The sequence below is a fragment of the Onychomys torridus genome, chromosome 2 (assembly GCF_903995425.1).
Source record: "Onychomys torridus chromosome 2, mOncTor1.1, whole genome shotgun sequence".
Lineage (NCBI taxonomy): Eukaryota > Metazoa > Chordata > Mammalia > Rodentia > Cricetidae > Onychomys > Onychomys torridus.
The window spans coordinates 100662315-100688960 of NC_050444.1; the positions used below are offsets into that span (position 1 = coordinate 100662315).

The 26646-nt window shown below is 45.8% G+C and overlaps 1 protein-coding gene and 1 non-coding gene across 3 annotated transcripts in view; one reads left to right on the forward strand and one right to left on the reverse strand.

The window, feature by feature from the left end:
- The window catches only part of Ttc39b (tetratricopeptide repeat domain 39B), a 120338-nt gene that overhangs the window by 87855 nt on the left and 5837 nt on the right, over positions 1-26646 (reverse strand). The gene's annotated exons all lie outside the window — the stretch shown is intronic.
- Positions 5877-5983, forward strand: LOC118578925. Its single transcript, XR_004944315.1, has one exon. It is a non-coding gene; the product is annotated as a U6 spliceosomal RNA (small nuclear RNA).

Sequence of the window (26646 nt, forward strand, 5' to 3'; positions counted from 1 at the left end):
AGAGGAGGCATAGAAGAGAGCAGAGACCAGTCCCTGGGAACAAGTGTGAAGGAAGAGAAACAGAGGTAACTGCTTTTGCAATATGTTTGAGAACGTGTCACCCAGACACCTAGGAGATTAAGGATAACACTGAAGGTCACTGACCTCCATTTAGTAACAGTAGCATGCCAGCTAAGCATTTTCATTCTCACAATCCTATTCAAGCTGGAGCAGTACCTACTTCTCAGGAGTGGCTCTGTGCAACACTTTTTGGCCTCCTGAAATTCATTTAGCCCCCTTTGAAGATACCTTAAAATTTGTGAATCTGAATGTAGCCATTATGAGACCATCAGTTCTGCTCCTTGTGAACTGCCTGTTTTTCCTTTATGGTTCTTAGTTGTTCTTTTGCAGAGCTGCCAGCTTAAGTCGTGCTGGGATCAAGAAAAATGGACCTTGGCAGTGTAGTTAGAGTTTTCCTGCCTGGACCAGTCAGGACAAATCTCTCTCACCCACCAGTCCCACAGTCTCTCAGACCCAACCAAGAAAGCACACAGAAACTTATATTGCTTACAAACTGTATGGCCATGGCAGGTTGCTTGTTATCTACCTTTTCTATCTTAAATTAACCCATTTTTGTTAGTCTATACTTTGTCACATGGCGTGTGGCTTACCAGTGTCTTTACATGTTGCTTCTTCTGGCGGCGGCGGCTGGCGGTGTCTCTCCCCAGCCTTCTACTTCCCAGAATTCTCTTCTCTCTTGTCCTGCCTATACTTCCTGCCTGGCTACTGGCCAATCAAAACTTTATTTACACAGAGCGATATCCACAGCATGTCGGTTCATGTTCCTGGAGTTGTGTCCATGCCAATGGATACCCACACGCTCCAGAAGAGAATTTGACATCACTGCTGCCGTTGTTGCTGTTATAACAGTAATGACCACCGCTACTACTGTTTCTGGGATTGCCATCTCATAACTGGTTACTACAGCTAGCACAGTGGAGACCCTGGCAGCAAAAGTAGCTACCACAGTTAATTAATCTTTCATTCTATTGGGCATGACAAATTTAAATCAATAGTTATATACATTTTCGATTGGCTTTGAAAGTTACAAATTTACAAACTCAAGTTCCATTTGCTCTCAGGATACCATCTTACAAGGTCTCCAATTTGCAGTAAGGCTCGTTAAGGAAGGGAATGGCTCAGCTGCCTTTAGCCTACCGGCTATGGGTGGGTTAAGATTTCTGTTGGTCTTTTCTGTGTCAAACACACAGATTGCAAGCCCAGCGCCACTTAGAGATCTTTGGCAACAGTTAACTATGCAGCTCTCACATGATTGAGCCTGTATGATAATGAGTATTCAGAGACGGGTAATTCTTGGGGGGGCGCTCACCAACCTAAGACAGAACACCTGTGTGGCCTGGACAGGTGTCTCTATGACGGGTAAGGTGACCTGCTGACGTCCCATGCAACCTAAGTCAGAAGCTCATTTTTTAGTAAAAGGGGGGACCTGTAGGGTCCTGGCCCCCATTTTGGGTAACTGTTGCCTTGCTTGCTGACCTTGACCTTGATATCTTCCCTATGCTAATTCCCTGCAAGATCCCACCCTCCTGAATGCTTAAGTGAAGCTCCTTGTCTGTGTATCCAGCATACTGGGCATTAACAGCTTAGATGCAAGATTGTAAAACATCAGAGATGGGGATGAGGATTTAGCTCAATGGCAGAGTGCTTGCCTATCAAGCGCAAGGCCTGGGGTTCGATCCTCAGCTCAAAAAAAAATCAGAAGCGAACTTCTGCCATCCAGGGTTCTCCTATTTTGCTGTAAGCCTGTATTTAAGACCTCCTCCCTCCTTCAATAAATGGCATTCGGCATTCAAAAGAAGAAGAAGAAGAAGAAGAAGAAGGAGGAGGAGGAGGAGGAGGAGGAGGAGAACAAGAAAAGGAGGAGGAGAAGAAGAAGGGGTCAAGATTATGATGGGGAAACCCACAGAGACAGCTGACCGGTGCTAGTTGGAGCTCACTGACTCTGGACTGATAGCTCAGGAACCTGCATGGGACTGAACTAGGCCTGCTGAATGTGGGTGACAGTTGTGTGGCTTGACCTGTTTGTGGGGTCCCTGGCAGCAGGACCAGGACTTATCCCAGGTGCATGAACTGGCTTTGTGGAGCCCACTCCCAGTGGTGGGATACCTTGCTCAGCCTTGATACAATGGGGAGGGGCTAGACTCTCCTTCAACTTGGTATGCCAGACTCTGTTGACTACCATGGGAGGCCTTACCCACTCTGAGGAGTGGATGGGGGTAGAGTGGGAGGGAGGTGAGGAGGCGGGAGAAACTGGGTGGGGTTGGTATGTAAAATGAAAAAAAAATTTTAATAAATAAATATATTAAAAACAAAAGATGAGCATGGAGCTGGAGAGATGTTGAGCTGTCAAAAGCCTAGAACTGCTGCCTAGAACCTGAGTCTCACAGCCACCTGTAACTCCAGCTCCAAGGGATCCTACACCCTCTTTGGGCCTCTTTGAGCACCTTGAACCCATAAGTGCACGCACACACACAGACACACATGTCCACGTAAATAAAAATAAATCTTGTCTTTAAAAAGTATTTTTAAAGTGGAAGTAACAACTGTCCCTTAGTGAGATGTATACTTCCCAGGCCAGAAGCATGGCCTCGATGCTGCTGCCGCCGCCGCCAACAGAGCCCCACTGCTTGCTAAGCCTGTCTGCTGTCCCAAGTTCTAACTGAAAAGCATAGCTCCCATCTCCTTTCCAGACACCAGCCAAAATCCTCCATCAGCTTGAATGACAATCTTGGCATTCTCACTCTCTCGGAATACAGCTATCCAGCTGCGTCCCAACTTCCATCAATGAGCCTGCCAGCTTCTCTAGCCTGGGACTCAGCAGGCTTGACTTGCTCCTTACCCAGCTTCTCCAGGCCGGCAGCTTGCCTGCCCTGGCTTGTTGGTGGTGTTTGTTTGTTTGTTTGTTTTCCCTCTCAAATGCCATCAAAACTGTTCTCTGGTTTTCTTCTGAGTCATTTTAAATTCTATTATCTAATGTAAGAACATTATTATAAGCAGTGAGTTCTGAGCCTGCCAGGACTACACAGCAGAAATCTGTCTCAAAAATAAAGAAATCAAAGCAAGTCCTTTGTGAACCTGAACTGAACCACACAGCTCTTAATCAAAAGCTATAAAAGCTAATACTCCAGAGACCACCTCCAAAGCCACACCTGTAATTGCTCCTAGCTCTGGTGGTGAACAAAATACAGCCTTCTGGGTTCCAAAGGCTACAAACCTAACTCTCAATTAGAGCAGACTAAAAGGAAGAAAAGAAAAAGGAAGCCGCAGCACCACTGGGCTCTGACTTTTATACACTTAGGGGGAAAAAATGAAAGCTTTCAATTAATAGAAATAGGCCTCAGGAAAACTCAAGTCACATGTGGTGGCAGAGACCTGTAATTCCAGCACTCGAGAGACTCAGGCAGGAGACTGGGCTACAAGACCTTATCTCAAAACACCACATTGTTTTTTCAAACAAAATTCTAAGCAAGAAATAGAAACATCGCCTACCTGAAGACCAAGTGTGACTCGGACATTCATGACTGAATATATTTCACAGACTCTTCTAAAGCAGTCTCCTAGGGCACAGCTCTCCAGTCACTCTTCAGGAAAGTGCTCTTACTACCTATAGACCAAATTTCACCCGGCTGACCTAAAATGTACTGTGTAGAACAAGCTGGCCTCACACCCAGAGAGATGAAAAGCCACTGTGTTTGGCCCCTTCTTTCCTTCCTTCCTTCCTTCCTTCCTTCCTTCCTTCCTTCCTTCCTTCCTTCCTTCCTTCCTTCTCCTTCAGACAACCTTTTACTACATTGTCTAGGCAAACCTGGAACTCTGGCACTCAAAGGATTTGCCCACCAGACCCACCCTCCAGCCTCCCTCGTGCTGAGACTACTTCATTTTTACAAATAATATAATACTTTTTAAATCACAGATGAGAAAGTGAAAATCTGGGGTTATAGGTTAAATCATTCTGGTGGAAATGACCATTTTCTATAAATATAGGAACTATATATAGCCAGGCATGGTGGCACATGTATTTAATGCCAGCACTTGGGAGGCAGAGGCAGGTGGATCTCTGTGAGTTCCAGGCCAACCTGGTCTACAAAGTGAGTTCCAGGACAGCCAGAGCTGTTACACAGAGAAACCCTGTCTCAAAAGAAAAATAACTATAAAAAAATCTAATGAGTCCATTTTCACTAAGCGCTGCTTCATTTTGGTGGGTTGTGTGTTTTATTCAGATGACTAGTTATCTACTAAAGCAGCCCACACATGATTCACACACAAGGATGTGAGAAAGTAAAAAACACAGAAGTGCTTCTCCCTTCACACACAGGAAACCATGCTGCCACATCATCAGCATGGAGCTGACACTTCACCAACCAAGGAGAATGCTGTTAACGTGCAGAAGAGCCTTGATCTTAATTGCCAGGAACACTGAAGAAATGTGCAGAGGTAATTTAAGAGGACACTGTGGTGTGGTCCTAAGGAGCCTGGAGGAAGGTGTGTGTCAAATGCACCCACAACACACCATGGTTCGTCTTCCAGGAAGGGAGGGTCAGACAAAAGCCAAGCACACTCCAGTCAGCTGTCTGCCTTCATCACAGCAAACCCTTTTCACCCATTCCAGTGTTAGCATTTGTGACCTGGGGAGGTAGGGAACACCCCCAATACCTACAGGAGACACTGATTAGGAGAATCAGGGTGATCAGAGAGTCAGGGGCAGTCAGTGCCCACTGACGTAATCACAACATGGTGGCATGAGTCTCCCACCCTGCCAACTCTGCCCCCGCCCCATCAGAAAGCACTCCTGCAAGTTTGTACCAGGCTCCGTGGAAAGTCTATGGGTCACATGCTCAGTCGGCCATGTGCTCTAACGTCTGAGGGGCAAGTCTGTCTCTGAGCACCAGCACTATAAGTAAATACGCATTAGTGAGTTAATTACACCGCCAGCCCAGGAGGGTGGAAAACACCATTTAGGCTTGGGAGGTAGACCTGTCTGGGTGTGGACCTTGATTCTGCCCTTGACCTCAAGCAAGCCTAGCCCCTTTAGTCTTCCATTTCCTCCCTCCCAGAAGCTCTGTAAGGATTTTGGTGACACAATACAGAGAACAGGCCTGACTCAAAACAGGTTCCACCAATACAGCCACAGGGGCTATCCATCCTCAGAAATGACATCAGCCAGCTGACTCCTGAAGACAGAGCTAGGAGCCCTCGCCATACCGAATTCTTTTTCATACCCAACATCCTGAGCCTCCCCTGCAAAGGAGGGGAATAATCAGACGAGGGTAGATTTGCAGCAGAGATACTCCCGAATGTTAACTGCCAGCTCTTTTCCCTTCTCAAATGCCTTCGCCTCAGAGCCTCTCACATGTGTTCCCTTCTCATACAGCTGACTTCCCAGCATGGGAAGCAGAACTCCTGGGCACAGACTCACAGGACCTCAGCGCCCCAGGGAACAATGTGAGCTTGGCCAACATAAACAACCTCTGAGGATCCAGCCTCAAGAGTAAAGCAGAGAGGCTGGCCCAGAACCACCTCTGGGTGCAGTCATCTGCCCATCACACATGCAGACAAACCTCAGCGAGGACTGGCTACTGTGATACACACACATGGAGCACTGGAATTCTCGAGTGTGGAGTACCAGAGTCACCGACCTTGTCCTCCACAGCCAAGGAAGCAGAGCACAGAGAGATTCTGTGGAATTTTCAACAAGCCCAGGGAAGTGATGAGATCACAAATCAACCACTAGATGTCGCTCTCATGAAAAGATCGGGCTAGTGTGGCTCTCACTTCCATTGCCCACTAATTAATGTGGTTTTAAAAATGAAAGTTATGTGCTCGCTTTGGCAGCACATATACTAAAATTGGAACGATACAGAGAAGATGAGCATAGCCCCTGCGCAAGGATATCCCGCAAATTCGTGAAGCGTTCCATATTTCTTAAGAAAAAAAATGAAAGTTATAAGAAGTTGCAGGTTAAGGGAAAAGTTCTCAAGGCAGTAATTTCACTCACTCACACTGGCACATGCCTTTAATCCCAGCACTGGGGAGGCAGAGGTGGAAGGATCTCTGTGAGTTCAAGGCCAGCCTGGTCCAGTGAGATCCAGGACAACCAGGGCTACACAGAGAAACCCTATGCGTGGAGGGGGAAAGACACCTCTAAATTGCCATAACAGAACACATATAGTGACTCCACAGGGGAATGAGTATGTATGAACATAAAATGTGCACTACATTTAGAAGGGGATGTGATCAAGATCCATTATGCACATGTATGAAATTGTCAAAGAATATATAAAAGATATTCTAAAAGATGCACACTGCAAAGTACAAAATATAATAAAGTTCATTTGCAAAAGGTTAAGTCTTTTACAAATATATATACAGAATTTATTTAGCCTAGATGAACAAATTATTTCACTTTCTTTGATATTACTTGGCTAGTTTTTTGTTTTGTTTTGGTTTGGTTTTTGAGCTGAGGATCGAACCCAGGGCCTTGTGCTTGCTAGGCAAGTGCTCTACCACTGAGCTAAATCCCCAACCCTCTTGGCTAGTATTTTTATGATTGTAAAATCAACCTTGCAAATCACTTGTTATATCCACATCCCTGCCTTCCAGTGCTGACCAATACCTTATCTACCCACAATTCCTAGAACAGCTAGGGCCTACTAAGGAGGAAGGGGGCAGGGGAATAATTTACACAAGAGACCAAGAGCAAGCAGAACCAAGACTTAGTGTTTTAAACTATCTGATTGTGTAACTATCACTAATGGAAGTGTTTTTCAATTAAAAGGAACAGAGTTCATACCACAATACTGTTTCTTCAACTTCCCACTATTAAAATATAGCTCAGTGGGTAAAGGTGATAAGCCTGATGAGTTCAATACCCAGGCCCCACATGGCAGAGAGACTCCTGTAATTTGTCCTCCTACCTCCATACTCAGGCCATGGCATGAAGGTGCCCACATGCGCATGCATATGCAAACACACACACAATAAATAAATAAAAATATTCATGCACAGCTAAGCATTTTCATTCTCACAATCCTATTCAAGCTGGAGCAGTATTTACTTCTCAGGAGTGGCTCAGTGCAACTTTTTTTGGCCTCCTGAAATTCATTTAGCCCCCTTTGAAGATACCTTAAAATTTGTGAGTCTGAATGTAGCCATTATGAGACCATCAGTTCTGCTCCTTGTGATCTGCCTGTTTTTCCTTTATGGTTCTTAGTTGTTCTTTTGCAGAGCTGCCAGCTTAAGTCGTGCTGGGATCAAGAAAAATGGACCTTGGCGGTTCATGTTCCTGGAGTTGTGTCCATGCCAATGGATACCCACATGCTCCAGAAGAGAATTTGACATCACTGCTGCCGTTGTTGCTATTATAACTGTGACAACCACTGCTACTACTGTTTCTGGGATTGCCATTTCATAAGTGGTTACTACAGCTAGCACAGTGGAGACCCTGGCAGCAAAAGTAGCTACCACAGTTAGTTAATCTTTCATTTCTATTGGGCATGATAAATTTAATTCAAATAGTTATATACATTTCGATTGGCTTTGAAAGTTATAAATTTACAAACTCAAGTTCCATTTGCTCTCGGTATACCATCTTACAAGGACTCCAATTTGCAATAAGGCTTGTTAAGGAAGGGAATGGCTCAGGAGTCAAGCCTACCGGCTATGGGTGAGTTAAGACTTCTGTTGGTCTTTTCTGTGTCAAACACACAGATTGCAAGCCCAGCACCACTTAGGGATCTTTGGCAACAGTTAACTCTGCACCTCTCACATGATTGAGCCTGTACAGTAATGACTATTCAGAGACGGGTAATTCTTGGGGGGGCGCTCACCAACCTAAGACAGAACACCTGTGAGGCCTGGACAGGTGTCTCTATGACGGGTAAGGTGACCTGCTGACGTCCCATGCAACCTAAGTCAGAAGCTCATTTTTTAGTAAAAGGGGGGGGGGGTACCTGTAGGGTCCTGGCCCCCGTTTTGGGTAACTGTTGCCTTGCTTGCTGACCTTGACCTTGATAACCTCCCTATGCTAATCCCCTGCGGGGTTCCACCCTCCTGAATGTTTAAGGGAAGCTCCTTGTCTTTGTATCTTGCATACTGGACGCTAACAGCTTAGATTCAAGATTGTAAAATATCAGTAGCAAACTTCTGCCCTCTGGGGTTCTCCCATTGTGCTGTAAGCCTGTATTTAAGAACTCCTCCCTCCTTCAATAAACAGCATTTGGCATTCAAAAAAAAATATTCATGCACATGGATCCCTCTGTTAACATACAGTCTTGGGGGGGGGGGGGGAACAGATCACATGATCTTCTGTACATAAACTATGGTACTATTATTTCACTCTCAATTCTCTTCAGTTGTTACATAAAAAATAAGAATGGATCTATTTCTAAGACATATTAAATGAAAAAAATCACAGTCCTCAAAGAGATGCATGGCCTAGTATCCCATTTATATTAATAAGGTACCCTGTGAGTTATGCTAATCAATTATAATCAGTAATAAAAGACACAGCAGGTTCCTTCTGAGGTAGGAGGAAAAGAATGATAAAGAGGAAGATCATGTTAGCTTCTGAGTGGTTTAACACTTTTTAGCAAGAATGTCTGTGTGTCTCTCAACAAAGTATGAGCAATCTGAGCATCATAAATGGGGAGACTGTTCCTTTAAGAAGCAGATCCAGCACACCAGGAGAAAGCAGGGCACAGTAAGGCCAGAAGACACTTCCACTCCCCCTGTTCCGTTTCACTCTGGCAACTTTTTAAAAAATACTGTGGGGGGCCAGTTCCCACATTTATTTACCCCAGGGACTCCTGAGGAATGAGGGATAAGTAGAAATAAAGAGGGGAGAGAAACAGGGAGAAACGCACATATCCACTGGCCCAGAACTTTATTCCAAAGGGCTATTTATAACAATGTCAAGGGGAAACCCAGTCTTGAAAAAAACAAAAACAAACAAGCCTTAGCCATAGGCTGAGCTTTCATAATTAAGAAGACTCTATGTCGTTATTTGGGAGCTGGCAGTCCAAAAACCAATCCGATTACACGTTTACTTCTTACACAGCCCGGTTCTGTAAATTAGACCACTTCATACCACTGCCCAGGTTACCAGGTGTCAGACAACCCAATGGCGTGGTCACAGCATTCTTATATCCTGTAGTACAGGCTCCGGGCTAGAGTCAGGTAGTGCGCTCAGCTGTCCTCTCTCTCCTGCCTTCATTTACCTGGAATTTTTATACCATTATCTTTCACAACACTGACAATCTCTTTCTCTTCTCTCCTCTTTTCTTTACAGCCTTCATCACTGGAGTTCTCTGGCAGATCTCTGTGAGCAGAGTAAGGTACCAACACCCTGCAGAAGGGTTCCACACCTTCTCAGGGTGTTTCATCTGGGATGCCTGCCCCTCCAGTGGAGCTCATTTTAATCACCTGACACAGCATCCCATCTCTCCACTGCACCGTGACTAGTTTTCCTTGGCAATTACAAAGTTTACAGTGAGGGTCAGCAAGACAGCGGAGCAAGCCAGATGGTGGTGGCGCACGCCTGTAATCCCAGCACTCAGGAGGCAGAGGCAGCCTAGGCTCCAGAGCGAGCTCCTGGACAGCCAGAGATGCTACACAGAGAAAAGGCAGTGCAATAGAAGAGCGCTTGCCGACACACCTGCAGATCTGAGTTCAGTTCCTGGAACCCACACAATGAAAGGACAGAACTGACCCCCACGAGCTTTCTTTAGACTCCCACGCATATACACACAATGGCTTAACGGATGAATCAATGTAAGAAAACATTTGCTGGAAGAAGAGCGTGTAAGCTCACACCACCACCTTACTCCTTGCCCAGATGTGCCCCTAGACTCAGACCTAGGACAGTGCCGTCCTGACCTGGCCTCAGATGTGCTGGGATTTGCAAGCGATCATCAGCCACCACACCTGACTCCTGAAGCAATCTAACACTGAACACTGCATCCAGCCTGTCTCAACCTGCTTATGGTATTCCACCACAGCCAACCCTTCTGCTCCCCTACATAGCAAACTATTGTTTATCTCCCATCTCACGGGCATGGGCTCAAAGATCCCCACTGTTTTCAATGCTCTACAATATACCTACTGTTCTTAACCACTGTTGCCCTCGAATTGTCCCAATTGTGGTCCAGGTAACTTGTAAATTCTCACAAACTTCCCTCTTGAGAAAATTCAAATGCTTAGTTCTTGCTCATCGTAAGAATTCCTATGTCAGAATTCTTAATCTGGGAATCTGAGGTCTATCTCAACTTTAGATTATTTCCCCAATTGTCTACCGTACACTGCGGTATAGAGCCACTGACTCATATCTGACACACCGATGTGGATCCCCAATGGACTTTGACAGTGTGTTTAGTTTGCTGCTTTCTGAAGTTGACTTCATCACAAGCCATTAGCTAATCTCTCAACTCCTCTAATGCCTTCGTGTGGATTAGGTTCCACCTGCTAAAATACACCTGCACATACTGGGCACGGCTGCACACCTGTAATCCCAGACTGCAGGTAGGGAATCCGGGTGTTAGGCTAGCCAGAGCTAAATGGTGAAAACACAAAACAAAACATAGGTTCCTTCTTTCTGACAGGATACACTGGCCATCTAGAGGACCGCAGGGCCATCTTTCTCCTCTTTCTGCTTTTCTTGCTGTCCAGCAGAGGTGAGAACAGGCTCACTGTCAACAGCAGTGTCTGAGCAGGTACTCACTGCAGAATGGCGCAGAGGCACTCCAGTCACAGTTTTTGTCTTAAATGTCCCCAGAGGTTGACATGTTGGAGGCTCGGTCCTTGACGGTAGAGTTGCTAATATAATATAAAGTCCACTACTGGACTATGGTGGAGTCTGGTGGAGGAAAGTCACATCGTAGGGAGCATTCCTTTGTAGGTGATGTTGGGACCTGCCTGCCCCACCCCCGTCTCTTCCTGGTCACCCTGAGATCAGCAGCTCAGTCCACCGCATCTCTCCACTAGAATGTTCTGTCTTGCCTGGGACCCAAAAAGCGATGGAGCTAGCTGGCCTGGGACTGAAACCAAAGTAAACATTTCCTCCTTTAACAGTTTATTGCAGATATCTTGTCCCAGTAACGAAAAAGCTAATGAACACAGCCCCAAAATCTAAGCCAGAGCCCCAGGTCTTCCCTATGTGGGTCATTTCTAGATAGGACTGGGTGATTCATGAGCAGGAGCCTAGATCAAACACTATTGGAACCCTTCCAAGTACTTCATTTCCTCCTTTAACTGCCTACAGCAACCGCTGTTTCCTGCAGTGAGAATCAGACAGAAGAGACAGATAACAAACAAACAAGATCACGCAGATAATGACCACAGCCAAGAGAGAACAGAAATGCTATGCGGAAAAGACCAAGCTGATGTGAAGACAGGAACCAAACAAAGCCTCTGCCTGAGTTAGGTTATCACTCTGTGATGAAACACTGTAGCGCGAATCTCAAAAGGTCTTATAATAAAAACCCAGAGCCAGATATCGGGGTGAAAGCTGAAAGATCAGAACAGCAGAACAGCCAGCCACTAGCTTCCCTCAGTGAAATCCTCAGCCTCAAGAGAGTGAGTTCCTGTTTCCTCACGCTTTACATACCTTCCTGTGTCCTGCTTCCTGGGATTAAAGGCGTGTGTCACCACTGCCTGACCTCTATGTCTAATTTAGAGGCTGGCTCTATCCTCGGATTCCTAGGCAAGCTTCATTGGGGTACACAATGTATCGCCACAAAACACCATGACCAAAAGGCAAGCTGGACAGTAAAGGTTTATTTGTTTTACACTTCTACATTATAGTCCATTATTGAGGGAAGCCAGGACAGAAACTCAAACAGAGCAGGAGCTGCTGCAGAGGCCATGGAGGGGTGCTGCTTACTGGCTTGCTCCCCATGGCTTCCTTACTCAGCTTGCTTTTTTTCATAGAACCCAGGGCCACTAGGCCAAGGTTGGCCCCACCCAAATGAAAAAATACCAAGTCAGGATGTGGTGACACAAGCCTTTAATCCCAGCACTGGGAGGCAGAGGCAGGCAGATCTCTTGTGAGTTCCAGGCCAGCCTGGTCTACAGAGCAAGATCCAGGACAGGCGCCAAAACTAAGTATACAGAAGCCCTGTCTCAAAAAACAAAACAAAACAAAACAAAACAAAACAAAAAAAGAGAGAAAGATCTTGTAGCCTTGCCTACAGTCCAATCTTATGGAAACATTTCCTCAGTCAGGCCCCTCCTCTCTGATGACTCCAGCTTGCTTGTGTCATGTTGACATTAAACTAGCCAGCACAGCCTCTTTGGAAATTTGACCTCTGTGGTGAGGATGGAAAGTTCAGGAAATGGTCATGGCTGAGTCAGCTAGGCCAGGCAGCCTCACACAAGAGCAGGGAATAGCTTGGCACATCCCAGAAACTGAATGGGAGCTGGGGTGTCAGAGGAAAAGAGGCAGAGGAGGGCAGTGGACAGGCAGAGGAAGAAGACTAGGTCTATTCTGGTCTCAAGGAGCACGGTTTTCTTCTAATTACTATGAACGGTCACTCAGAGTCTGTACGCTGGGAAGAAACACGTAATCAATGTCTGAAAAAGATAGGTGGGGACACACAGGAGAGCAGATCATAGAGGGCAAAGAAGAGGCAAAGATACCAACGGGGCGCTCGCCCAAGGGTGGGGCTGCATAAGAGCGTGGTCCAGGACTGAGGAGGAGAGGAGAAGATAGCACAGAGGAGCAGAGTGCAGCCGCGCTACGGAGTGCACAGCAGTGGCTGACGGCAGAGAAGGGGTAAACTGAGAGGCGGAAAGGGAGGATGTAAGCGGACACCAGGCGCCCTTTGGGTATGTGGTGCAATCTATACCCATTTGTTGGCTTCAGAAAATCAGAAAAAGGATGAATAAACCTTAAAAATCCACATCTAACCTACTGCCGTGTGATAAACAGACTAATTCTCACATGGACTGGGCTTGTGTTCTTTCAAATGGGAGGCTCCTTCAATTTTCTCTACTGACCACCCCTTTTTGCCCAAAAAATTTTTATGTAACAACAGATATACAGGTATACAGAATAGGAATATAAGTCAAACATTGATTGATAATAAACCATTTTTAAAAACCTGCTTAAAGACAATTCTTTTTTTAAGATTTATTTATTTATTATGTATAGTGTTCTGTCTGCATGTGTGCCTGCAAACCAGAAGGGGGCACCAGATCTCATTATAGATGGTTGTGAGCCACCATGTGGTTGCTGGGAATTGAACTCAGGACCTCTGGAAGAGCAGCCAGTACTCTTAACCACTGAGTCATCTTTCCCTTAAAGACAACTCTTTAGCATACATCTAATTTTACTATTATTTAAAGATGAAGGGGCTGGAGAGATGTCTCATAAAAATATTTTATTTTTTAAAAGCATATAAAAAAGGAAAGAAAGATGAAAGCAAAGTTGCATGGTGAGGAGGATGTGCTTATTTTTCTATAAAAAATTAAATCCACTTGGGGATTTAGCTCAGTGGTAGAGCACTTGCCTGGCAAGCACAATGCCCTGGGTTCCATCCTCAGCTCAAAAAAAAAAAAAAAAGAAAACTAAACCTTGGCTGAATATTTGATACTGCTGGATACTGAACATCTTCAGCATTTTTCAGAGCTGAATATTTTGATTTTATAACGGTCAATGCTAAGAATACCACATAAAAATACAGTATAAAACAAAAATGTGTTTAGGCCATCTCAGAAATATTTGGAAATTCTGTACTAATTCCAAACCAAAATTCATTAAACATTTTTTAAGTAAAACTCAAGCCAGCAACTCAAATAGCAATCCTTAAACTCAAACATCCTAATAAATTCAACCCAAAGCAAACTATCTTCATACTTGGGCTGAAGAATGATGGGAGGGAATAGTGAAGTCTATCTTCCATGATTCTACCTGAGGAGTCGTGAGAAATAGCCCATGTGTGTGACTGGAGGAAATAAGCAAGTGGCTGGTACCTGCGTGATCAAGCAAAGTCTCCAGGGCTAAAGCCTAGGCACACTCATGCGTGAATGCTCCACACCTCCCCAAGGAGGCAAACTGCAAACCCCACCTCATTCAGCTGAGTTAGGAAACTGGCTCAGGGCGTCCTTCCCTTGCTTCCCTGGCTTGAGCTAGGTCATGTGATTAAACACTGGCAAACCTTGTTTTAGCTTAAAGGTTATAGTCCATCACTGAGAGAAGTCATGGCAAGAACTGAAGCAGAGACCATGGAGGGGTGCTGCTCACTGCCTTGCTCATCATAGCTTGCTCAGCCTGCTTTCTTATACAACTCAGAACCACCCACCCAGGGTGGGCTGGGCCTTCCCATTTCAATCATTAATCAAGGAAGATTAATTAAAGTTCCTCTTAATCAAGAGCTTGCTTTGTAAACCAGGCTGGCCTTGAACTCATGAAGATTCACCTGCCTCTGCCTCTTGAGTGCTGAGGTTAAAGGCATTCGCCGCCGCCACTGCCCAGCTTTACACATTATTTGTTTGTGTTTTGTTTTGTTTAGGGGCATTTTCTTCATTGAAGTTTACTTCCCAGATGACCCTAACTGGTATCAAGGTGACTAAAATTAACCAGCATTAGCCAGTTCTTCAAAAGGACTTTTTGTTTTCTTTGGTTTTTCAAAACAGGGTTTCTCTGTGTAGCTTTGGAGCCTGTCCTGAAACTTGGTCTGTCAACCAGACTGTCCTGGAACTCACAGAGATCCTCCTGCTTCTGCCTCCCAGTGCTGGGAGTAAAGGCAAGCTACGCAGCCTCCAATGCCACCACCCCATCCACCCACCCACCCCCCAGGCTCAAAAGGACTTTTACCTACTGTTTGGATTTAAAAACAAAAAAATCTTTCCTACTCAAAGTACATTTTAATGTTACTATCAGCAAATGAATATGCAAAGCCAACACAGTTAACGTGGCAGGCTGCAGTACTGGAAACAATACTGCTAATTAACACACTCTACAAAATCCTTACTATATGATACCTAGTTACTAACCAGGAGTGCAGTCAAGTATGTGAATATGCCAGACACCGTCTGACAAAGTAGCACACAGCAACCTGAGATGAGCATTAGGGTTCCCAGTGGTCTGATGAGAACACCAAGGGACCCGAAGAGCAGAGGCAAAGACCTGGGATCACTCAGCCAACAGCAGAATCCCACCCATGTTCTTTCCTCCCGCCCACATGCCTTGCTTGAAACAGAACAAATCTGAATTTGACTCTCTGTCCTCCTTGACACTAGCAGCTAGGACAGTCCAGCTTTGTAAACAGGCCAGGGCTTAAAAGTGTGAGCGTTAGTGTTTCCTTCCAAGTGAAATCTAAACATGCTGGCTACGCAGCAGCTGCCTCAGGGAATGAACTAGAACTAGAAAGTTAGAGGGTGAACAATATCCTCATCACCTATATGTCTGTCTTCTTGCAAACAGACCACATTTGTACGGCAGTAACCCACGAAGCCCTCAGGCATCCTGGTGATGTCACAGCATCTGTGCCGGCCCAACCTGAACCAAATGTACCCCAATCTCCAGTCTGCTTTGTTCTCCCCATATGGAACAGATGCTCAGTTTCAATATACCTGGGATTTGTAATTTTCCTAATCATTTTAAGTGTTAAAAATAAACTGAGATAAGAAGAAATGGCGGCACAGAAATGCTAAGTGGGGTTGAGGTGACAGTTACACAAGTCCAAATTTACTGAAAGACAAAACCCTGAACACACAGAAGGAGTGAGCCACCGCTCACTTGCCCAGCATGACTGAGAAGTCAGATTAGATTCCTAGCACAGTAAGGAGTAAGCTTTATGATGCATAAATCACAGCTCAATAAAGCTAGATGGCTGGCCGCTTTGTTTGCTTGCTTGCTGGTTTGTTCCGACAGGGTCTCCTGGAAGCCAGGTGTCCTTAACTGTCTATGTAGCTGAGGAGGACTGTCAACTCTTGATCCTCACCCCCCTGAAGTGCAGAAAGTAAAGGCATGCCTGGGAAACGGAAGCAGGGGGGGAATGTCTGCACTGAGATGATGCTCATGGTCATGAGGTCTTAGGGTTTGGATGTGAAATGTCTCCCACAGTCTGGCTGCTGAGCATTAGGAAGTGTTTGGATCTTAACCCTAACCAATGGCTTAACCCTTTAGGGAGTCATATGAAGAGGACATTACCGGGAGGTGGGAGACCAGAAGGCAGGACCTAGTTAGAGGAAGTGGTTGTCTGGAGCTCGCTCCTAGACCCTCTTCTACCTTTCCTCTGTAACGCTTTCCACAGCCTTAACATGCGGCCTCACTAGAGGCCGAGACCCGAGGCCACGCGACAGAGAGCGGCCCTCTCAAACGGTGAGCTAAAGCAAAGCCTTCCTAAAGCTGTCTGTCAGGCACTTACATCACAGCAACAGAAAAGTCTGACTCAGGAGGGCAGTTCCCTCTCCTAGCAGAGAGGACACACCCTGCTGTGTCCTCTGCTAAGTTCTTCCATGGGGAAGGCCACAGTTCCGGCTGAACCCCAGGACACATCCCAACCTGGTTGGATGCCACAGCAAATGGGCCAAAGGGAGACTTCTCTTCTGAGGCAGCCAGGACTGCTGACCAGCTGGGGAGCCAGCAGAGGAAGCTGTGGGAGTGCCAGCACCTGCAGGGCTTGACCCTGATCAAAGACGTGACTAGCCGGTGTGGGAACTGCAGGGGTGGAAGTGAGGAAGGCCCACACTCGGGCAGGAGACAAGGAGCAATAAGACTCTGAGATGGCTGATGCAAAAAGCCCACGTGAGCAACCCAAGTACCGAGGACTCCCCCAGACCTACCGAGTAAGAATCAACGGTGAGAGCCAGGCGGTGGTGGCGCACGCCTTTAATCCCAGCACTCGGGAGGCAGAACCAGGCGGATCTCTGTGAGTTTGAGGCCAGCCTGGTCTACAGAGTGAGTCCCAGGACAGCCAGGACTGTTACACAAAGAAACCCTGTCTCAAAAACAAAACAAAACAAAAACCTACTGATGTGAAAACTCAGGGAAAGCCATCTTAACAAGCCACCTGCTCCCCAGCAAGGAGATTTTTGGGCAGATTCAAGTGTGGGAGCCACTGAGCCACTGTGACAAAATGACCATGCTTTACCTCAAAGGCAACAAGAAGCCCAGACAAGACTTTAAAAGGCAAGGTGAGAATGGACTTGGTGCATTCCTTTGGGGCAGAGCAAGAATCCAGAATGGCCTCCAGTGCCCAAGTGCTGTGGGATGTTCTGTATGTCAAATGTGTTGCTCTCATTGGTTAATAAATAAAACACTGATTGGCCAGTAGCCAAGCAGGAAGTATAGGCAGGACAAGCAGAGAAGAGAATTGGGGAAAGTCGAAGGCTGAGGAGGGAAGACACTACCAGCCGCTGCCACCATGACAAGAAAGATGTAAGGTACTGCCATGAGCCACGTGGCAACTTATAGATTAATAGATATGGGTTAATTTAAGATAGAAGTAGATAACAAGAAGCCACGGCCATACACTTTATAAGTAATATAAGCATCTGTATGTTTATTTTATAAGTCGAACTGCCAGGGCTTGGTGGCACCCAGAGAGGAAACTCCAGCTACACCCAAGAGTCCTTACATGTCACTTCCTTTACCCTTTCACCTTACACTGTAACTACCACTGATTAAGATGGTCCTCCAGAGTCCACACACTAGACTTTACCGTATTCTTTTCTGCAACTGCCTTGAGAGGTAGGAACTTCAGGAAGTGATTACAACATGAGGACTGTGGTGATCTGAATGAGAATGGCCCCCATAGACTCATGTCTGAATGCTTGGTCCCCAGTTATGGAAATCTTTGGGAAGGATTAGGAGGTGTGGCCTTGTTGGAGAAAGTCTATCATTGGGGGTGGGCTTTGAAGTTTCAAAAGTCCATGCCAGGCCCAGGCCCAGTCTCTGTCTCTCTGTCTCTCTCTCTGTCTCTCTCTCTGTCTCTATCTCTGTCTCTCTCTCTCTCCCTCTCTCCCTCTCTCCCTCTCTCCCTCTCTCCCCCTGCTGCTGACAGATCAGGATGTAAACCTCCCCATTATTGCTCCTGTGCCATGCTTTGTCTACTTCCCACCATGATAACTATGGGCTGTAGTTGGACATTTCCTGTGTCCCCCCGGCTCCTGCAGCCGCTCAGACCCAAGTAAACACATAGACTTATATTACTTATAAACTGTATGGTGGTGGCAGGCTTTTTGCTATCTAGCTCTTTTTTTTTTTTTTAAGATTTATTTATTTATTATGTATACAGTGAGTGTTCCGACCTGCAGGCCAGAAGAGGGCACCAGATCTCTCATTGTAGATAGTTGTGAGCCACCATGTGGTTGCTGGGAATTGCTCAGGACCTCTGGAAGAACAGCCAGTGCTCTTAACCTCTGAGCCATCTCTCCAGCTCTATCTAGTTCTTCTATCTTAAATTAACCCATTTCTATTGATCCATAAGTTGCCACGTGGCTTGTGGTTTACTGGTACTTTTTACATCTTGCTTCCTCTGACTGGCAACTCCTGACTCAGCCTTCCTGTTCCCAGAATTCTCCTCTCTGCTTGTCCAGCCTATACTATACTTCCTGCCTGGCTACTGGCCAATCAGCGTTTATCAACCAAATCAGAGCAACACATTCACAGCATACAGAGTGATATCCACAACAATGGACTAACCCTCTAAACATATAGGTAAGCCTGTAACACGAAATCTAATAGGTCCTTTAATAAAAAATAAAAAAAACTCAGAGCCTAATATTGGGGTAAGTGCTAAAAGATCAGGGAGACAGAGGAACAAGCCACTGCCACATCTCACCTCACCAACTCCACAAATCTTCTGACTGAATGTCTCTGAGTCCTCAGCCGAAAAGGGTCCAGGTGACAAGAAAGGTCTAATTCCTGTCTCCTCATGCCTTATGTACCTTTTTCCGCCCAGCCGTATCACTTCTTTCCTAGTGCTGGAATTAACAGCGTGTGTGCTTCCCAAACACTGGTAGCAAAGGTGTGTGCCACCACTGCCTGGCTGTTTCTCTCCTAGACTGAATCAATCTCATGTAGCCCAGGGTGGCTTTGAACTTACAGAGATCCAGATGGATCTCTGCCTCCCAAGTGCTAGGATTAAAGGTGTGTGTCACCACTGTCTGGCCTCTATATTTAATCTATAGATTGTTCTGTTCTCTGATCTTCGGGCAAATCTTATTAGGGTACACAATATATCACCACGCAAGCCCCCAATTAAGTGATGCTTCTTTTTATCAGTTGCCTTAGACATGGTGTCTGTCTCCAGCAATGGAACACTAAGAGAAGGACAAAATCCTCACCAATGGGTTAATATCAATTACAGTGGGAGAGGGTTGCTTACTGGCAGGAATGGGTTAGTAATTGTAAGCATGGGTTATTAGTCTGAGAAGATGGCTTAGTTGGTAGAATGCTTACCTTGCACACATGAGGCCCTAAGTTCAATCCTATGAACTGTTTTTTAAAATATGGGGGAACTGGGTTACTGGTTCACGTGAGTTCACTCTTTCTTTCCCTGCATGATGCCATCAGTCATGCTAAGACACAGCAAGAAGGTCCTCACCAGATGTAGCATCCCAATCTTGAATCTCAGACTCTCTAGAACTGTAAGAATTGAATCTCCGGTCTCCAGGGGTTACCATCTCAGGAACAGCAGGAAACAGTAACCACACATAAACATGCCTTCCCTAAATCCTCATCCCTTACAAAGGTGCTGCATGAGGGTTGGGGATTTAGCTCAGTGGTAGAGCGCTTGCCTAGCAAGCGCAAGGCCCTGGGTTCGATCCTCAGCTCAAAAAAAACAAAGGTGCTGCAGGAAAACCTGTAAAAACACTGACATCTACCACTGGAAAGAAGGGCTACACAACACAACATCCAGAGCGACCGGAGGTTATGCCACCTTCTACCCACGTGTCAGTGGAAGAGCAGATGTCCACTGGCATGGAACTGCTGATAATCGCTAACACTGGTCAGTGGTGGACAGAGCTAGAACAGATGGCCCTCTGAGTTCACTCTTCTCCCTTAGAAAAGCCTAAGGAGTGTAAATATGCACCATTTATCCAGCTGGAATTCTGAGAATTAGTAATAGGAAACTGAATTGTCCTAAGGGAACCCTCAGTGGAGTATGCGGCTCGTGTAGGGTCTGGGAGAACAATGCCTAACGGCTGCTCTTGATGACGGCACCAGGAGCCAGCGTGTGGGCCAGCACTGATGCCCAGCACTACAGCACTGATGCCCAGCACTACAGCTCTGCTTAGACCTTCCACCTTCGCAGTTAGGAGGCAGGCTGAACTGTTTTTTTTCCTTTAAGATGAGGAAACTGGGAGATTAAGTACCTTACCCAAGGCAGCATAAGAAGCAGAGATTCAAACCCACTTTCACCCACCTCTAGATCCCCTCACACCACTTGACAGGATGTGTCAAGCAGACTAGTTTTTCCTCGGTTCTGGAATCTAAGTAATAAGGAAGTAAGCATATGTAATCATAGGCTCTACAACATATATAAATAAACTATATCCCTAGAAATCACCCAGGTCAAGGGCCAGCAAACTAAAAGTACCTACCATATGACCTTGGACCCAACTGCTCAAGTGTAGTGCAAAAGTAGCCACAGGCATTAGGTGTTTAAACAGATGGCTATGGTTGCGGTCCCATAAAATGTTACTTACAAAAACTGGCGACAGATGGCACATCTGTGTTAGGCCTTCCACAGGCCTTCTCAGGCCCCTGGCCTAGTGGAAAGGGCACTGAATTTAGAGTTAACCTTCTCGGCCTCCAATAGCTGTGTGACCTTGTACCAATCACTTCCTTTCAGTTTCTAAGATGCACAGAGGCTCCTGGGCACACGTGATTCTCCTGCCTCAGCAGCTTTTGGGGTCGCTGGGACTACAGATGTGCGCTACTGTGTGGGCAAAAGCTCTTTTTTGACAATGAGGACCACCTCACCCTCTTGGGCTGTCCTTCAGGGTTTCTGTTTTTCAAACAGTAAGCAACAATGACTACCCTGCCATGCCCTTTACTTCCACTTTCCCGGTCTCAATCCCATTTCCTAGGAACAATAGTGAGCAAGGACCCGGGCAGGGCAGGGCCGGACACATCTGAGGAATGACCCAGGCTGTTTCATCACCTGATCCTCAGTCTCTGGGACAGAGCCCACAAGAGTCCCCGCTGCAGTGGCAGCAGGGCCAGCCAAAGCTTCTTTCCTCACACTCTTGTCTCAAGGCTGTGAGCACCCAGGAAACTACCCTCAGATTCACAGGCAAAATGAGGCTGATTAGGAAAGAATGGCAGCCCTGGAGGAAGATGGGGAGGCCTGATTTCAAAGCTCTTTCCCAGAAGCCCATCAACCATGTCATGTAAAACAGTCCACCAGATGCTCACTTATGGTGACTAAGCTCTGTGGGCCTCTATGTGAGCCGAGGAGAGAAAAGCTGCCAGCTGCCGCCATGACAAGCGAGATGTAAGGTACTGGTAAGCCACGAGCCATGTGGCAATTTATAGATTAATAGAAATGGGTTACTTAAAGATAGAAGAAGTAGATAACAAGAAGCCTGCCATGTCCATACAGTTTATAAGTAATATAAGTGTCTAAGTGATTATTTTATACGTGGGTTGTGGGACCGCGGGGGCTTGGTGGCACCTGGAGAGAAGCTCTCCAACTACAAATGGCGCCCAACGTGTTGGCAAGAGTTTCCACCTAAAACCTGAGAAAAAAGATTCTAAAACGGAGCTAAAAACAGCTTCCTAGTTGTCTCTCTCAAGTTAGCGGCAGCCTGCCGGTTTGAGCCACTGTGGTGGGTTTCTGGTGTGTGCGTCTGACCTACAGTATGGCGGGAATGAGGAGTCTACAAGCAGCATTTTACTCTGCTGTGTGGTGGATTTAGCCTTTGCTAGTTTAAAAAAAAAAAAAAAAAGTTTCTGGGCTATGCACTGCTTTGATAGAACTGCTTCTGATAGTTGATATTGTACACATGGCTCCAGACCCAGAGCTGGCGGTAAACTGTACCACCGCCATGTTGGGAAACTGATGGGGGGGGGGGTGGTGGAGCCAGCAGCCACAGTCTAAGAAATGCTGCAGTTTAAAGCAACTGATTCACAATAAGACAAATTCAGATGGAACAAAACTTTAAATGCTTTACAATATGTGTAAAAAATGTATGTAGGCTTGAAAGAGAGAGAAAAAGAAATATATACAGTTATACAAACAAATAGATAGTTTTTAAAAATAAAGTCTTTAAAGAGACAGTAAAGGTAATATAAAAAAAAAAAATAAGCCACGTAAAGGTGGATATTACACAGAGAATCTGGATTGTGTTGTCTTTGAGATTTTTAACTAAAGAGAGATACTTGATTGTAAAGGCAACAGAGTTAAGCCAATCTGTATATTTTAAAGACAACTTGACTTCAAAATTTGGATATAAGGATATGTTGCTTTGGAAAAGAGGCTCTGCTTTTGTTTCCACAGAAAGCCAGAGGCTGTGGATTTGTTCCAGATTAAGATACATCAGGTTTGATCAGCCAAGACCACCTGAAAGGTCTCCGATGACACCATGGCCCAGATTACCCAGCGTCCAGAATGGTTTCAAGGCAACTGGCTCAGAGGTTTACCCTCACAGACTACTCTATACTCCTAAAATTTCTTTGTGTCCCCATAAGATACAGAGCCTGCCTCCAGCAGGAAGTAGTAAGAGAAACTATGCCCAAATTCCCAAATATATCAAGCTGGCTTTGGAGATGGAATTGGCTCACTCCTTCTCTAAACCCAGGCATAGTGCTTTAAAAAAAAAAAAAAAAAAAGGTTAAGAGATTCTTGTGTCCCAAGTCAGAAGAGCCCTCTGGTGTGGGACAGAAAAAAAACCAATATTTTTATTTAAATCAGGTTAATTATAAATGTGATCTCTTTCTAAAGAAGAAAAGGGATATGATATAGATATAATAGGATGAAAGGGTAGATTAATGAACTTCTAAAGAGCAACAACTTGTTTAAAATGTTTTACATTGGTATAGATTTTAGTCTATTGATATAAACTTAAAGTTAATTTTGTTATACTATGTGTATATTTCTACTCTTGTTTAAGGTATTATGTTTGTACAGCTCATTTAAATTGTAATGGATAATTACATTAGTCATCTATGATAATCATACTCATAGTCATGTTAGTTAAGTCTTCTAGGTATACATAGATATATGTCAGATAGGTAGGTAATCTTCAAATACTTCAAAGACCTACAGAATATGGCATTTAAAATATTTTAAAAATTTAGACTTTCTGGACAGTGAGACATGTCTGCTCCTGGCAGCACCAATTTACTTCAGAGAGGAGGATGGGCATCAATGACACTTCATATAGAGTTTATCTTCACCTTGGTAAAAATAGCCATTTGGGCAAGAAACTGTTCTTGCCTGGACTGCTTGATCGACTGGACGTGCAGGACCCATAGGAAGGTGACCACTAAACTTTGCTTGACAAAATGGCCCTTCAGGTTCCTGCTTCGCAGAGGAAACTGCCAGACTTTCTACAGGACACTGAGAGAAGTGACCAAGAGACTCTAGCCCTGTGGGCTGAAGACAGATGCCCCAACTTTACAAAGGAACATTAGGTGACTGTCAAGGCTGCCAGCTGTCTCTGTCTACCCTACAAGACTCCCGAAAGTTGCTTGCATCCTTCTCCTGGTTCTCAGGTAATATTATATCCTTCTGAGGTCTTTGATGTGGTTGAAGACTAGATAGTTATAATTTCTACAGTTATGAAAAAGATAAGTTAGATATTAAACCTTAGACTCACAAATATAAGATAGATATCTTCTTTAATATTGTAACTGTAATTCTTGCTTGATAATTGTTTTCTTATCTGTAATTTTTCTATGTAAAAGTTAAAACCTTGCTTTTTGAAAAAAAGAAAAGGGGAAGTGCTGTGGGATGTTCAAGTTTGTCAAATGTGTTGCTCTGATTGGTTAAAATAAAACACTGATTGGCCAGTAGCCAGACAGGAAGTATAGGTGGGACAAGCAGAGAAGAGAATTCTGGGAAGTGGAAGACGGAGGAGAGAGAAGCTGCCAGCCGCCGCCATGACAAGTGAGATGTAAGGTACTGGTAAGCCACGAGCCATGTGGCAAATTATAGATTAATAGAAATGGGTTTATTTAAGATAGAAGAAATAGATAACAAGAAGCCAGCCACGGCCATACAGTTAATAAGTAATATAAGCATCTGAGTGATTATTTTATATGTGGGTTGTGGGACTGCAGGGGCTTGGTGGCACCTGGAGAGAAGCTCTCCAACTACAGAGTGCTGCCTTCTGAGGGCATGGGGCAGCAGCTGGGCTCTGGGCCTGGCTCCTGTGTCGGATGTTGAGCACATGACTGCACTTCCCAACACTCTCCACTCTCTCAGGATGAAACCATCAGACTCTACAGAGAACCGCTACAATGCTAGCTTGCTCTTTCCTGGCACCTGTAAGGTACTGCACCACTGCTCTGTGTTCAGGGATTTTACAGTCTTTGGGTAATATTTTGGTACAGGAAAACATACTGTAATTGATAATGCTGTAGACAGCTGACAGTATGTACATGAGTACTGACTCAAAACCAGCTTACAAAGCCCCATAGAGCCGGGGTGGTGGTGATACACGCCTCGAATCTCAGCACTCCGGGGCAGAGGCAGTCTGGTCTACAGAGCAAGTTCCAGGACACCCAGGCCTACACAGAGAAACCCTGTCTTGGAAAAAAAACAAAAACAAAAACAAAAACCACCCTATATACCCCCACCCCACCCCACCCCAAAAAGTAAAAAGAGAAACAACCCTCAGATACAGGAAGAATCACACATCTCCCCACAGGGGGACAGGGAGGAGGGGGAATAACAACCAAAACCTCCTGCTGAGCTACCTCAAGGCTTATCAGAACCTGGCCAAACAGTCTCAGGCTTAACCTCCCTTCTCTGGCACCCTCTGCCACAGCCACGCCCCCGACAGCATGGCTTACACCTCTCCTCTTGCTCTCAGCTCCCACACTGGCTACTGAAATCCCACCCGGAAACCCTGTTCAAAATGTCACCTTCTAGGTGACTAATGACAAAGCTGGAAAGAATTTACAGGACGCAGGCATTTCACACTGCTTGCTGCCCATTAGGAATCAAGGCCCACAGGGTTAAGGGATGGGCTCTAAAGTCACTGCATTGCCTGCCCTTCAACAAGGACTCAGTCTGGAACCCAGGTCATTTTTTTTTTTTTTTTAAAGATTTATTTATGTATACAGAAGACGGCGCCAGATCTCATTACAGATGGTTGTGAGCCACCATGTGGGTGCTGGGAATTGAACTCAGGACCTCTGGAAGAGCAGAGGTGCTCTTAACCTCTTGAGCCATCTCTCCAGCCCCGGAACCCAAGTCTTGAGCTCCTTTCCCTCTGAGGGTAAGACACACCTTGAAAACCACACCCTGCTGACCATTCAGACTCAACTCCATACACACCAAATCCTGCCTACAGGTAACCGTCACTCATCCTGTAACTGAGAACTTCAACCTTCTTCCACAGAGGTGCCCTCATCCATGTCCCCAGTGCCTCCTGGCATCCCTCCTGTGGTTCTCAGCACACCCATACTCACCCCCAGAGCCCCACCTAGTGAGAAGAAACTTTCTACCCAAGACCATTTGTTAGTCGCCATAAGATCCAATTAACATACACAATGTATCATTTACTGAAGTATTTTTAAATATACAGGCCCCATACAAGTGTCAGCATAATATGATCAAGGCCAAGGTACTTGTCCACAGACCACAGCAAGAAAGAGTCCCTTCAGAGAGGTGTGATGGTCTCACCAACATGGCTGCCTGACCACCATGGTGCAGAGAGCCAGTGCATAAGGAGGGAGCCCAGACTCACTGGGCCCAGGGATGGAAAAGGGGTGGACAACCAGGGTGGGTGGCCGCAGGGGGGGAGGGGGCTCCTCTCCTGCTCCTCCCTGCCTAAGCCTCACAAGTGTGGCAGTGAACATGAAGTGACTCTGGGAGACTCCACTCAAGACTGACTACCGCGCAACACAGGGACAGGGAACTGTCCATAGACTGCAAGATGGAAACCAGGGGTCTCACGGGAGTCACAGTATCTGACTCCTGCTATAGACCATTAGCAACAGAGGACTGAGAGGGTTAAAGCCACCTGGGAGAACAGAAGCACAACTGTGCTACCACCTTGAAAGGAGGGAAGTGAGCACCCAAGTCTGCGGAGGGGCGGGGAACACCAGGCAAGGTTCTGCCCAGGAAGTGTGAGTGCTCCGGGCCTAGCTAGGATCTCCAAAGACATTCAACACCCAGCACCTCACCCAAATGGTGGCGGCCTGTTAACCTGAGCTGGACTGAGGGTAACTGATGCTGTTTCCCTTCCACTCACCTGCTTTACAGTTTACAAACAACCTTCTATCATAAGCCCGGGATCCCCCAAGACGCTTGCCCCCTTCCCTGCCTAGGCACCCATCCCACAGGAACGGGAACGAGTCCTTCTCCTGCTTATATCCCACCACCTCCACCCAATCTGAGTGTGCATAGGAACCAGAATTACCACTGCATGCTCCTGCTCCCACACCTCTGCCTCAAGCCAAATCCT